The sequence below is a fragment of the Schistocerca cancellata genome, chromosome 4 (assembly GCF_023864275.1).
Source record: "Schistocerca cancellata isolate TAMUIC-IGC-003103 chromosome 4, iqSchCanc2.1, whole genome shotgun sequence".
In the NCBI taxonomy this organism is placed as follows: Eukaryota; Metazoa; Arthropoda; class Insecta; order Orthoptera; family Acrididae; genus Schistocerca; species Schistocerca cancellata.
The window spans coordinates 675,250,578-675,265,026 of NC_064629.1; the positions used below are offsets into that span (position 1 = coordinate 675,250,578).

The 14,449-nt window shown below is 38.5% G+C and overlaps 1 protein-coding gene and 2 non-coding genes across 3 annotated transcripts in view; 2 read left to right on the forward strand and 1 right to left on the reverse strand.

Annotated features, from left to right (window-relative positions):
• The window catches only part of LOC126183588 (26S proteasome non-ATPase regulatory subunit 5-like), a 190,527-nt gene that overhangs the window by 60,434 nt on the left and 115,644 nt on the right, over window positions 1-14,449 (reverse strand). The gene's annotated exons all lie outside the window — the stretch shown is intronic.
• On the forward strand, window positions 7,831-7,903 carry Trnat-ugu (transfer RNA threonine (anticodon UGU)). The gene has a single exon. It is a non-coding gene; the product is annotated as a tRNA-Thr (tRNA).
• Trnaa-ugc (transfer RNA alanine (anticodon UGC)) lies at window positions 14,034-14,106 on the forward strand. The gene has a single exon. It is a non-coding gene; the product is annotated as a tRNA-Ala (tRNA).

Below are 14,449 nucleotides of genomic sequence, written 5' to 3' on the forward strand. Positions count from 1 at the left end.
AATAATTTTGTTTGTAATGGGAAACACACTGACGCTTTCTGTCCACAATGGGCATTGCATGAAAGACATGATGAGCAGTATTTGTCTGGAGTGACTCCAGCTACATATTGCAAAAAAGAAATTGCAAATATCTGTCAAAACACCAGGGACAATGTGCCTGATGACTTAAGTGGAGCATCATGTATATATATTCTGATGAAGTATCATCTGATAGAAATCTGATTTTGAAAAGCAATTAAAGCCAACAAAGTATAGTAGCAGATTTGTGTTAACAAGCACTTAATAACTGGAAGAATTATCAATACATCTGATGCATGTAGCATAAAATCCAAATGGTAAAGATAATAGCTAATATAGGAAAACACACAGGGAAACAATGCAACTACAGTGAAAGAGCCATGAACAAATCCATAAACATCTGGATTGATATCACTGAAATAACTTATAAATGATCTACAGTAGGACAGCTATCTATAAAAAATACTATTGACGAATTTTCTAAACTGACTCGTCAGCTTACATGAAGTATGAAAGAGAAAGGTTAAGAGAAAAAAATGCTCTCAGATTTCCAACCATGTCACATGATTAAAATTACATGGGCTTTGGCCAAGTGCTCCTGGCATTCAATGTTCCTACTTCAACCACGTGATCACTGTAAGCAGGCACATCGAACGCTGAGTCAACGTATGCCCATATTATGGTGATGCTGCGAGCACCAGTGATGTTGCAACTGGCAACTAGTGTATATAAGGAGCGTACCAGCAGCACACTGGCAGTCATACCACTTGGCAATGGCCACAGAGTGCTTGGCCAAAATCTCATGTAATTTTAATCACTTGATGCAGTTGGAAACCTGAGAACTTTTTATTCAATGTTACCTTTGTGAGACCCTGCATTCTTACAGAAAGGTTAAGTGTCAAGTAAGGACTAAATATCTTTGCAGAGAGAAACTGTAGACATGATTCAAAGTTTAATCAGCAAATGACTTACTGAATACAACAAAGATCAAGGATCTTTACCTTTCATAACCTTAGACTTTCATAGAAAGCAACAGTGTAGCCAAACAACCAAACAATCAACTTTGTGCAAGCACTATAACCTGTGATGAGTATCTCCTTCCTTCCTTCCTTCCTTCCTCTCTCTCTTTCTCTCTCTCTCTCTTCCCCCCCCCCCCCCCCCCACAAACACACACACACACACACACACACACACACACACACACACACACACACCTCCCTCTCCTCAATTGGTAGATATGATGAGAGATGAAAGAGAGAGGTTTGTAGTTGAGAATGATGCAGCTGACAACACTGGCTATAATGTTCCATAAACAATGTTGATGAAAATGTGTACCAAAGCTATGGCTTTTAAGAAAATATATTGTAAAAAAAGGGGGTATTGCAGTAACTGACGTCTAATCCGCTCCAATGTTTACATATGCTACAGGGGGACTCATTAAAACACATTATTTTAATTGATGAATTTTTTAACACCCTTTTGTGTAAAAAGCGCATAACTTTCGAAATTAAATTCTTTTTAACTGAAATTTTATAATAAAATTTACTGATAATTTCACAGGATTCATTCATAATATGTTATTAAGAACTACAAAATAGTTGTAAGGACTTGGATATTTGCTTTTATGAATGAGGTCCCACCATTCAGTAGACTACGCATATCTAACAGGCCACTGGCAATCTTCAAAGTCTGAAACTACATTCTCTTTGCAATTATTTAAAAAAAGTAAAAGTTGATACAAAAATTATGATTTTAGAACTAGTCAATATCACTGTGATTTGGCCCATTTGAGCCAGATGAAAGAGAAAATCAACTGTGGTCTGTCCTACATGGAACTCTTTTTGCATTCACCTTGTGTTTTATTGAAACCAAAGAAAACCTAAATGAGAATAGCTGGGCAAACATTAGCACTCTATGAATGTTGGAGTGCACTGTCTTCAGCACTGTGCCTCTCAGATTCAATTTATTGCCACCACAGTTTTAATCTCTCACAGACTCATTTCAAGCACCAATCCTAAGCTGATTGGGTAGATATCAATGAGTTAAAGACATATGTTTCAGTTTTGGCTTGACATCCTGTTTTAATGTCCATGGTTTTGATGTTCAAGTACTGGGTATTCTTGTTTTTGGTTTCAAGACAATTATGTTCAAGATGCATTTCATCAATTTTGAGGCATTTCTTCTTCATACATGCCCATAAAACTGAACTCTGAAATTACACAGTATGCACATAATTAATTTCCATTATAGAATATAGTTCTTATTTTTATTTTTTAAAATGTAGATCCCAATATACTATTTAACATCTTTCACTTTTTTCAGTCTAATTTTGTGAGTAAAGACCTATTGTGGAGGATAAGATGCATATAGACTCACTGGCTTTTTCCAAGTTGCAATGATGGATTTTGGTATTTATGCAGAAGTACTTTTTGGGTCATTAGAGAAACTCTCTCTGCATCTATTCTCCTTCAATTCATTGTCCATACAAGCTATCTTTCAGTTTACCAAACACATTGAAGCATGGAAACTATTATTTTTATGAGCTGGCCTAATGTGGGATAATCATGCCAATGTTGGATTCCATATGCCACAGAACAACATAAGCTTTAATTAATAGCGCACTTCTGAGTGTTTGCCATGTTGTTGTTTTCAGTTTACGTATAATATTGTGTCGACTAACCCAGCCACTACAGGAACGCGAGTTTTGCTGTAATGTGCACTAGCTGCCTGGAATCCAACACGACTGTAAACTACTGTTGGTCTCATGCAGCCATTTATAGCCAAGTTCAATTCCTGATTCCCTATGACCTTTGATTGTCTTTGTTTCTCAGAGCTTGCACTCATATTCTGTGAAACAGCTTCTCTCAGCATTTTCCAGCTCTGGTGGATGCAGTGGCCAATGATATTTTTATAAATTGAGTGACAGATCCCAATCATTATTTAAATTAAAACTGCGATCTCTGTTTATTAGATTATCTGACATCTTTATTTTGACTGAATTGTTAGTTATACTGCCACAAAAATTTGGCATATGCACCATGATACAGGTCCCATTATATTCCATTTCATGCAAATATTCATGGCAGTGCTTTGAGACACCCAATCTACTTGGTTGTTTTTGTCAGGTATGTCACTGATGTTTCTTGCATTTCACCTCAACTATTTTGCTAGTCTGCCCCATGTAAGACATGAAACTTTCGCATGGAATTCAATAAACACCTAGATTTCGTAGACCTAGGTTATCTTAGCTGAATGGAGCAAAATACACTGTATGCCATGTTTCCTAACAAGTCTATAGATTTTTCTAGATGTTGAGCCAACATAAGGCAGACAATCAATTTTTAGTTTCTCTTTCTTGGTCTCTGTCTCAAACTATTTCTCAGGTATTCTTGATTTTGACTGCATTGCCCATTCAATTTGATGAGCTGAGTACCCATTCCTTCAGAACACTACTTATGGGTGTTGCAATTCTTTGGCAACAGACCAGAGTCTTTAGCACTGAGTTTCTTTGTGATGGATAGTGATGGCTTGAGGGTGGAGACAGAGGTCAGTGTTTGTAGGTTTTTAGCAAACCACACCGTGATCCAGGGATCCATTTGTTGTTCTCAACTGACACATTGAGGAAGGTAGTTGGCCCTTTTTTTCAGGTTCCATCGCGAATTTTATATTATGATGGATGGAGTTTAAGTGTTCTAGGAACTCTTGAAGCTTTCCTGCTCCATGTGGCCACACTAAAAATGTGTCATCCACATACTGATAGAAACACAATGGTTTCAATTAAGCACATTCTAGTGTCTTTGCTTCACAGTGTTCCACGTATAGGTTCTCCACAACACGGGATAACAGACTACCCATTGTCACGCCATCAGTTAGTTCATAATATTTTTCACTGAATAGGAAATAAGACAATTTTAGAATGTGCCTAAAAAGTTTTGTGAAACAGTTGGTGACCTTTTCTATGGTTAGTTCCCAGGAATCAGAAAGTGGAACTCTTGTAAAGAGGGAGACTCATTGAAACTGAGCATAATATCCAAATCGTGGAGCTACATTTGACTGACGCAGTGCACAAAGTCAGTGGAGTTGTGGAAGTGGTGCTCTCACTTCCCCACATATTCACTAAGAATGTATTTCAGGTATTTTGCGAGCTGGTATGTAGATGTGCCAATATTACTATCTATGGATCTTAGAGGAATTGTTTCCTTGTATACATCAAGAAGGCTATATAATTGTGGTTGCACTGTTGCTCGTGTTTTAAGATCTTTAATAATGTTATGTGGCAAGCCTGACTCATTGAGCACACTCATCATCTTCCTCTCTGTTTTATTCATAGGATAAAAATCTGCCTGTTTTTTATACAATGTCATTCAAAAGATTGAAAAACATCTTACTGTAGTCCACACCTGACATCAGGTCCACAGTGTCCCCTTTGCTGGCAGGTAGAACTCCTTCACAGATTTTTCAATGCTACTCATTCTCTGTTGGGAGATGTTTGACCTTAACATTGGTGATTAGCTTAAGTACTCTACATATTTTGTAGCAAACCTCTTCCCTGCTTCTGATGGAAGAGAATCTACAAAATGCTCCACAGATTTGATGTAATCTGCTATTGGTAGCATTTTTCCAGTTGATGCAAAATTTAGCCCTTTACAAAGGATCTTTACTGTATCTTCATCCATACGATTGTCAGTGAGATTAATTACATTGTGGTTTCCTCCATCTTGTCTTGGCATATTGTGCAAGTGATCAATATATTAAAATCTTGTTGGCCATCTCTTCCACCAGAGTTGGAAAATGCTGAAAGAATCTGCATTTCATGGAATATCAATATGAGCTCTGTAAACAAAAGATCATCAATGGGCATGGTGGGCATCAGGAATTGAACTCTGATAGAAATAGCAACATGAGACCAACAACAGTTCACAGTCTGGTTGGAGTCCAGACAGCGAGTACACATAACAGCAAAACTTGCAGCACTTGAAGAAGATGGCTGGGTCGACTGTCAAAACATTGTGCACAAAATTGAAACAACTACTCAGCAGAACACCTGGAAGCACATATTAATCAGTCATGCTGAGAAACCTGAGAGATATTAAGTTTAAACTCTTTCACTGCTAAAGACGTGCTCTCTGCATTCCATGCTGAGTTGGCTTCTGTTATAGCTGTACTGGTCACCAAATACTGGTGCCTGTGTTGAAAGGAGGCTTCCTGGCCAATATGAAATATTTACCATCTGATTTTTTGAAAACTATTAAGGGGAAAAATGGGATTTTTGCGTATCTTACAGTCTGGTATCTTCACTCAATAAATAACTTAATTACTTTCCAATATCCATCATACTTACAGTGCTGCATCAAAATAAGTAAAAACATTGCACAAAATTTTAAGTATTTTGCAGAGGTAAAACCAAACTGCTTATACATGGCTGATTTTAGCTCTACACTGCGGCAGTAGATAAGATATTTAAATTCCATTTAAAATCGAGAGCAGACTGATACCTCGTTTGATTCTCAAGTTATTGGATTTTATATCTGAAGGACAGTTGTGTGTAATGTGCTCATTCACATCCTTATGAATCACAAATTGTGTGGTCATAAGAATCACCATATCTCAAATGATTTGTGATATTGGAATGAGGTTTTCTTGAAAATGGTAGAACACAATGAGGCACATATGTTGTACGATAAATACTCGAAACTTTTTCATTCATCGAGATCTGTAAGTAACTTGTCTGTAGCAGTGAGTAATCAGCAGTTCAGGATGCAGACAGACATCCATAGCACTGAAGGAAAACCCAAGCTGTACACATATACATGTCCACAGCATCTGGGGAACGGCATAGTAGGATGTGTATACATGCCCCCAGCAATGAAAGGATTAATCTTAATTTGAAATCGATAGATATGTGTTTCACTATGCTTAGATGAAAGATGGCACTTTCCTGAGATAAGAAATGTAATGATTTGTGTGACAAATGAAACAAGTAGTCTGTACGTGAATTTACAACAATGCACCACACACCTTAAAATAGAGGGACACGTGCAAAACCATTTCGTTTTCATCCTTGCACATAAAAGCATTTACAATTGCGTCAGGGGATGATGTGTCACAGGCTTTGCACGAGGGGAAGATGTGAAGTCAAAATGTGATCAGAAGATGTCTACATGGAAGCTTTGTGCACAACATTCTAGATCATTGGCATAGGTGGATATCTTATGTGGACATTTGATTTACAGAAATATGTAAGGGGGCAATGCATGCGCAAAGACACCCCTCTGACGAGGGTAAGGACTCGTCCATTGGAGTTGAGTGACAATGAAATAAACAAAAAGGGTGGCAAAGCAATAGTTTTTGTGGCGAAACCGATTAAGAATAAATTCTGTGATAACTTCATGTTGAAGTTTATGTCTATTAGATGTGTTTTCGTTACACTTGAGTTTAGACACAATATGTGTAATGATGAAACAGGTCAAGGGTTGGCCTGAAGTAACAAACATGAATAACAGTAATATACACTGAAGAGTCAAAGAAACTGGTACATCCACCTAATGTCATGTAGGACCCTCGCAAGCATGCAGAAGTGCTGCAATAAGATGTGCATGGACTTGACTAATGTCTGAAGTACTGCTGGAGCGAACTGACACCATGAAGCCTGCAGGGCTGTCCATAAATTCGTAAGAGTATGACGGGTTGGAAAGCTCTTCTGAACAGCATGTTGCAAGGCATCCCAGATATGTTAAATAAAGTTCATGTATGGGGAGTTTGGTGGCCAGCTGAAGCGTTTAAACTCAGAAGAGTGTTCCTGGAAACGTGGGGTGTCACATTGTCCTGCTGGAATTGCCCAAGTCTGTTGGAATGCACAATGGACATGAATGGATGCACGTGATCAGACAGGATTCTTAAGTACGTCTCACCTTTCAGAGGCCCATATCCCTCCAACTGCACACACCCCACACCATTAAACAGCCTCCACCAGGTTGAACAGTCCCCTGCCGACATGCAGGGTCCATGGATTCACGAGGTTGTCTCCACAATCGTAGATGTCGATCCGCTTGATACAATTTGATATGAGACGCATCCAACCAGGCAACATGTTTCCAGTCATCGGCAGTCCAGTGTCTGTATTGACAGGCCCAGGCAAGGCGCAAGGCTTTGTGTCATGCAGTCATTGAGGGTACACGAGTGCACTTTGGCTCTTAAAGCCCATATCAATGATGTTTCGTAGAATGGTTCACACATTGACACTTGTTGATGGCCCAGCATTGAAATCTGCAGCAATTTGTGGAAGAGTTGCACTTCTTCATGTTGAACAATTTTCTTCAGTCATCATTGGTCCGCAGGATCTTTTTCCAGCTGCAGCGGTCAGAGATTTGATGTTCTACTGGATTCCTGATATTCGTGGTACACTCGTGAAACAGTTGTCTGGAAAAATCCCCACTTCAACGCTACCTCGGAGATGGTGTGTCCCATCGCTCGTGCTCCAACTATACCACCATGTTCAAACTCACTTAAATCTTGATAACCTGCTATTGTAGCAGTAGTAACCAATCTAACAACTGACACTTGCCTTATATAGGTGCTGCCGACTGCAACACCATTTTCTGCCTGTTTACATATCTCTGTATTTGAATATGCATGGCTATACCAGTTCACTTGGTGCTTCAGTGTATAAACACTTATGGGAAATAGCAAAATGCAGCGAGTAATGAAGATAATGGACAAGGGGTACTACATTAGTAGTGTGAGGATAAGGCGAGAATCTGAGTCTGATGGGAGGTGTGCTATGGTCGTCTGTGCAGTTGCACTGACCACTGTGTCTGGATTGCTTAGAGGTCAGAGCATCTGCCTTGTAAGCAGGAGGCCTGGGTTTGAATCCCAGTTCGGCACAAATTTTCAACTTTACCCACTCTTTCATTGATGCATGCTCGTAGCCAATGTTTGTAATTGGTTTGTGTCTTTTATCAAAATTGTTGCCCATATGATGCAAGAGTAATGAGGTCACCAGGTCTTAATAATAAATTGCCTATATACTATATTTGGTTTTGTAATTGCTTGTAGGCTTAACGCCGGCTGTGGTGGCCGTGCGGTTCTAGGCTCTGCAGTCCGGAACCGCGGGACCGCTACGGTCGCAGGTTCGAATCCTGCCTCAGGCGTGGATGTGTGTGATGTCCTTAGGTTAGTTAGGTTTAAGTAGTTCTAAGTTCTAGGGGACTGATGACCTAAGATGTTAAGTCCCATAGTGCTCAGAGCCATCTGAACCATTTGTAGGCTTAACAAACATCTTCCTTCGCCTATTTTTCTCAAGGTTTCTTGACATACTGCAGTTGTGTCAAGCCGAGCGTACACTATCAGGAGTGTTCCTGCATAAAGTGAGAAAATAGGTTTACAGGACAGTAGACATAAGACTGTCAGATAATAACTGTACTGTAAGGTGGGTGAGTGTATTATCTGAGTTTTGCCCTGAGTCCAACCTCTGACAGCAGTAGGAAAGATAGGTGAGAATAATTTTAGTGTGGTTTTGCTCCTGGTACAGTAAAAAATGATGCATTGTCTGATAAATGATTGGGAACAGGCCACTTACTGACAATAATTTCGTATGGCTAGATGCCACTCTCTAATTACAAAATGTTTCTGTGTTGACGATTAACTTTTACAAGCTGAGATACACCTACAGGTATTTCATAGCTGATGCCATGTTGTAGGAACAACATTCTATTTTGTTATAATAAACAAACACTGTTTGGATCACAAATTATTTTATTACTTATTACCAGTTTCAATTGGCTCTGCAGATCATCTTCAGGTCTGGTGTCACAAAATGCAGTTTGACAGTTGACAAACTGGTGGTCAGTAATATAATAAGTTGTGATCCAGATGGTGGCTATTTAATATCTTATAGTTACAGTTAATGTAACTGGTGTGGTAAACAGTATGCATTTCATGAACAGGAACTAATATTGACATTTCCTTTGTGAGCCTCGCTGCCAGAAGCTTTGCAACATTCAGAAGTATGCAAAGTGCAAAATTAAATAAATATATTTTATTGCTGATAGGTAAATTGGTCAAGTACCAGAACATAATGGCTTTTTCTGTCACAAGATGACGATGTTTCATATGACTGAAGTGGAGAAAAAATTGAGTGTCAAGGTAATGATGGTAGGACTGAATCACCCAAACCTAAAATGGCTTCCACTAGTATAATGAGTGATGAAGCAGTTTATTGAAAAGGGTTGAATATGTAGACCACACAAAATTTGAGGTTGTAAAATGCCTTATAACGTTGCTGAGACTCAAGTCATGCCCCAAGAAATAAGGGAAGATATTTCTTCAGAGGTAAAATTCACTGAGGCAAAATGATTTTACATCGTCATCAACTACTAGTATTGGTAATTTGAAAATTGACTTATCAAGAGATAATCCTCATATTGCAGGAGAAATTTCCCATATGTCTGGAAATAGCTTTGAATTGAAAGAGTACAATGCAAAGCAGTTTGATGAGCAAAAAGAACAGCTGAAAGATGTTGTGTAAGAAGAGGTCGAAAAGGCTTATGTCAGAATACTCCATGAAGTTAAAACTGTTCATGAATATTGTAAAACCAAGAAAAAAAAATCTTTGAAAAGGTTGAGAAAAATTGGAAGTGCAAAGTAATGCTTATCAGACCTTCATCTTTCACACAGAAAAATCAGCAAACAGAAAACAAAGATGCCACAGCCTCACAAATAAAAGCATTGTACAAGCAGAGATGTCATTTTGAATGCTTTGCAGGGGAATCCAATCATACACTTGACACTGTGCAATCACACAAGTCATTTCAGCAAGAGCAACTAATCTTTATTAATTATGTATTAACACTATAGCCTTTTATCATCATATTACTAACAACATGATGTCGTATATGTATGCATGTGTCTAGAAGCCCATGCCATGAAAACATCCACACAGAGCTGTCACTATGGCACCTTGACAACAGCAGCTGCTCTTGTCACCACATTTGGTCTCAATAATGATGCTGGAGAATACTAAGTAACTCTCCTACAGTGTTTCTTTGTGAATCGTCATCACAAATGTCTTTGATGATATCGACCTGAATTGATACCTTGAACGTAGCTGAAACCCCCAGGCATACTTCTTTGGTTTCTCGACTACCACTTCGGCCATTATGTTACCATGACAACAGCATCCTTTCTCAGTACACATTTCTATGATATCATGGCCGCCATTTTAACATTCACGTCATCTAGGCAATGGTGTCGTTTTAAATTCTTACCAGAGGGCACTGCCTAGAAAATGCACAACGGTATGTACATATTTAATGGTTGTATCTTTTAATGTAATTTTATCTCTCATTATCTGTATATGTAATATCTATGTGCACATAATTATCACTCTCTTCTTTATTCATTTATCGACAAAACATAAGTAAGAACTGTGTGTGTGTCTTTCACACCAATGTCGATAGATTACACAGCTTCTTCTGTTGTTTTGTAAGTTTGTTTATTTTATTTTAACATAAATGACTACTGCCTTTATGCTTGATAATGTTTCACGAATTGTACACTACTTAACCCATAGCTCCACAGCCATCAGTCAGTGTACAATCATGTTATCATGAAAAAACCAAGGAGCCACCAGCACCAGTCATATGGGTAAACACTATAACCCTTCTCTGTTTTTTTTGAATGCCATATACAATAGTATTTTTTATAGTTTTTACTACAGCTTTTCTGTATTTTAAGGCCATATGTAATAGTACTGTTTATAACTTCGCTATTCCTACCCTTGCAGGGCCAAAAATTCTGAAGATGACTTTTCCATAAGCCAAAATCAGTAAATAAATATTATTGCAATCTTGACTGTTCATTTTAAATTAAATATAGCAGCAGATTGCTGCTCTCCATAAACTATGTTGTCTAAATTTATATTAACACTAGTCTAGATCTGTGTCAAGTCTCAAGAAAAATTTCTCAGCATTCACATGTTGCCACATCTGATGCAAAATTTATGAGATGTCATAAATTCAGTTGTTTTTATTCTCATGGATCTGTGCAACCAAAAGTGTTTCTTCTGCTGGTGCTTGAAAATGTCTTTCCTGAAGTGTGGATTGCACAACAAACATCTTTCATGTGGAGATGCCACCCAAGCAGTTGAGAGAACAAGATACATTGAGGTGTGCTGATTACTGCTCACAATGGAACCAATGATATCTGTCACCTGGGTTTTCACTTAGCACTTTCCAGAGACTGGCAGAAATGATGAAAGTAACTACCTTCAATCATGAGGTCTTTGCACAGCTTTTAATTTGCAGCAATGTTCTGAGGACTGATCAGGGTCCTCTGGTCTGGAACCCAGTGCAGGGTCTAAGCCAGAGGCTTCACCAGTTTACTGATAAGATTGGTTGTACGTTCCTCCATCTATGCTACACAGTAAAGACTGGTAGAATCAATGTGCACTATACATTGAAAATGGACACTCAAGTGTCACAGTACATGTTGAAAGCATATATTTAATTTTTTAATTTTTTTTATTTATTTAATCAGGCGAAACTCAATACTCACAGTAGAAAACCACACTAGATAAGCCAATTACTTCAACAGAATGGCTAGAAAACCTGGACAGTGAGAATTTGAAAAGACTATCTGTTAACAGCCAAACCATTTGCAGTAAAGTCCTGGAGCTCATGTCTCTCATAGAACGCAGTCACCCCACATCATACCTAGAACTAAGAGTGAGTTGAAACTCAAAGTACAGAGCACGGAAATTTTCAACAACACATGGAACATATATCAGAAACATAGATTATACTCTTCAGAGGAGGAGTGCTCGTATTGCCAAGCAGAAGAATTAGGTCTAGTGATGTTTAAAAACTGACTGATTGTGAACTAATATGGATAAGAGTAAGTGGGATCAATGAACTTGGATTAATAACCCGTTTCTACCATCTGCCACATAGTGAAATTCACTGCTCACTGTCAACTGGGAAAACTATGCATACGTTTCTGGTGGTTTGGACAAAGTCTTGCGAAGTAATACTGAAAAGTTAGTCTGGAAACTGTCTTGAATAACTAGACTGATGACGACATGTGAAAGCAATATTCTAGATCTCCTAGTAACAATCAGACTTGATATTTTTAACAGTGTCACCAGTGGGAGAGGAATAAATGGCCACATTATTATTACAGGAATTATGGCCACTGAAGACAAAAAGTTCGTTAAGAAAGCTTGGAGAGTATTTGTATTTGGTCGAATTGATAGAGAATGCAATGGTGCCAGGTGTAGAAAGTTGTGAAAACAGAGACTATTACATCCCTGCTACAAAAGAGATTGCTGGGGTAACGGTAGAGAAAAGTTAATGGTATATATTGTATCTGTAAGAAGAACCATGTGTGAAGCCTATAATAATTTTTACAATCGAATCTTCACAAAAGATTTGAGAAAATTCTGAGCATATGTAAGAGTCAATAAATGGATCTGAACATTCCATTAAATCTATGGCTCTGAAACTGAAGTCAGCAGACAAAAAGCAGAAATTTTAAATTTCGGCATTTAAAAATGTGTTTACACGAGGGGATACTACCATACTGATGTTTGACTGCAACACAAAATCACAAATGAGCAATAATGATATTAACCACCCCAGTACTGATGAATAACTAAGACTGCTTAAAGTAAACAAGGCACCAGGCCGCGCTGAAACCTCAGATTTTACACTGAATAAGTCATGGAATATCTCCTTTCTTAACTACTATTTATTGAGAATGTTTAAATACGTTTTGGAAAAGTTATTGTTGTTGCTTGAAAATGTACATAGTTTATACACAAGTCTGAGCAGCAATGAGCATCAGTGAGGTAAGATTATTAAAGTGAATTCCATCTAGCAAAGGACTGAGCACTCTAGAAGTGCCAGTGTAGGTTTTAATGTGAATGGCAACAAACGGATGTTTTAGGAAAATGGACATAGCAGCCTGGGAGCACCAGTGTGAGTTAGCTTAAGAACTAAATCTATTGTCTAACTACTAATGAAACCCTGAAGGAGAGGAGGATTCTGTCAACAGAAGCAAGATAACCATTGTACATGAATCAAAATTTTACTGGTGTTGTAAAAGAAATATACTAAGGTGACAAGTCATGGGATACCTCCTAATATTGTGTTGCAACTCGACGTGGCATGGACTCAACAAGTTGCTGGATTTCCCTGTAGAAATACTGAGCCATGCCGCCTCTATGGCCATCCATAATTACAAAAGTGTTGCCGGTGCAATATTTTGTACACAAACTGACCTGTCAATTATGTGCCAGACCAAGACTCAAACTTGGGACCTTTGCCTTTTGCAGCCAGTGTTCTACTGAATGAGCTACCCAAACATGATTCATGATCTGTCCTAATGGCTTCATGTACACCATTATCTCATCCCCCACCTTCCAGGGGTGCTAGTTCTGCAAGTTTTGTTGAAGAACTTCTGTGAAGTTTGGAAGGTGAGAGATGAGGTATAGGTGGAAGTCAATCTGTAAGGATGAATTGTGAGTCGTGTTTGTGTAGCCCAGTCAATAGAGCACTTGGCCATGAAAGACAAAGATCCACAGTTCGAGTCTTGGCCCAGCACACAGTTTTAATCTGCCAGGAAGTTACGTAGTAGCACACACTCCACTGCAGAATGAAAAATTAATTATTTTTAGAGAAGGCTATTTCTTGACAGAAAATTTGTGTAAATTGATCATGTTTTTTCATGTTTACTTTATAAAATTTTATCTATGTTTAGAATGTCAAGCAAGTGTAGTAGAGATCACCACATGTTTATAAAACAATGTTTTTATACCATATTTGGATCTCCACTTGCTTGCAGGCAAAACAAACCACTTCCGCAGTGTTTTCTTTTTTTTAATCTGTCTAGATGTACTACAACTGCATCAAACAAAGAGCAAATTATCACTGGTATTATTGAATTTAGGTAAGAAGTTACGTTTACAAGAAGGTGGACTTCAGCAGATGACAGCTGTGCTCCACTGTGAGTGTGCATCGGGCGAGGTGGCGCAGTGGTTAGCACACTGGACTTGCATTCGGGAGGACGACGGTTCAATCCCGTCTCCGGCCATTCTGATTTCGGTTTTCCGTGATTTCCCTAAATCGTTTCAGGCAAATGCCGGGATGGTTCCTTTGAAAGGGCACGGCCAATTTCCTTCCCAATCCTTCCCTAACCCGAGCTTGCACTCCGTCTCTAATGACCTCGTTGTCGACGGGATGTTAAACACTAACTACCACCACCACTGTGAGTGTCTGCTTGTTAAAGGACATCTTGAAATGACCATGAGCATTTAAAATGTTTTAACAGCCAAACTAATATTTACATACAATTGTTTGTTGTCCTCTGTATCAGATGCCACTGGCAATGAGTTCTACACTTGAATACTGGTCTGGCTATTAAACAAATATTTACA